This window comes from Penaeus monodon, chromosome 21 (assembly GCF_015228065.2).
Source record: "Penaeus monodon isolate SGIC_2016 chromosome 21, NSTDA_Pmon_1, whole genome shotgun sequence".
NCBI classification, from domain to species: Eukaryota; Metazoa; Arthropoda; class Malacostraca; order Decapoda; family Penaeidae; genus Penaeus; species Penaeus monodon.
Genome location: NC_051406.1, coordinates 41,492,698 through 41,493,619, shown reverse-complemented (window position 1 = coordinate 41,493,619; position 922 = coordinate 41,492,698).

Here is a 922-nt window from a genome sequence, read left to right as displayed (position 1 = left end):
AGCGCGAGTGTGTGAAACTATTTTTTCTATCTCTTCCATTACTTTACCATTAACCTTTAACAACAACTAACCTTCATGCAAATTACGCATACACTTCGCTTATTAAAAAACGCATCAGTTTTGGGTTTGATCAGATACCTATCCGTTGCCCACTCTTCACGTGGCTAAAAACAGCTGTGACTTTAACGATTCCAGCAGCATCCAATAACCAAAAAGTGTCACGACAGATATTTAACAAAATAGATATTCCGTCTAATCTTCCGTAATAAACGACTTGCTATAACTTAAAAAAAACAAAACAGAACGACGGGAAATAATAACAATAGAAAAATACCAGTTGAGAAAAAGGGACTGGGAATCGCCCCCAGCATCCTAACATAGCCTCTTATACCCAAGGGTGTACCCTCTCTTACCCACGGATATGCATACCTCGCATACGAAAATCTCCCGACATGGCTCTTACGTCCCTCCCGCCCCTCCCTCCCTCTCTCCTCCCCTTCAGCCCACCTTCCTTCTCTCCCTCCCTCATTCCTATCCTCTTTCATATCCACTTTTCCCCCGTTCCTCCTTCTTATCCTCCGTTCTTCCCTCCCCTCCCTCTTATCCTCCTTCCCTCCCTCCCTTCCTCCATCCTCCTTTCCTCCCTCCCTTCCTCTTATCCTCCTTCCCTCCTTCCCACCCACCCTCCCTCCCTCCCTCCTTTCCTCCCTCCCTCGATCCCTCTTATCCTCCTTCCCACCCACCTTTCCTCCCTCCCTCCCACCCTCCCTCCTTCCCATCCACCTTTCCCCCCTCCCTCCTACCCTCCCTCCTCAAAAAGAGAAACACATGGAACAGCTGATCTCCTTGGGCCCCGGGTGCCACGGACGATGAAGGACCTCCGGCCAAATTAATGAGTGCATCAAGGCCAATTGTTGTTTAT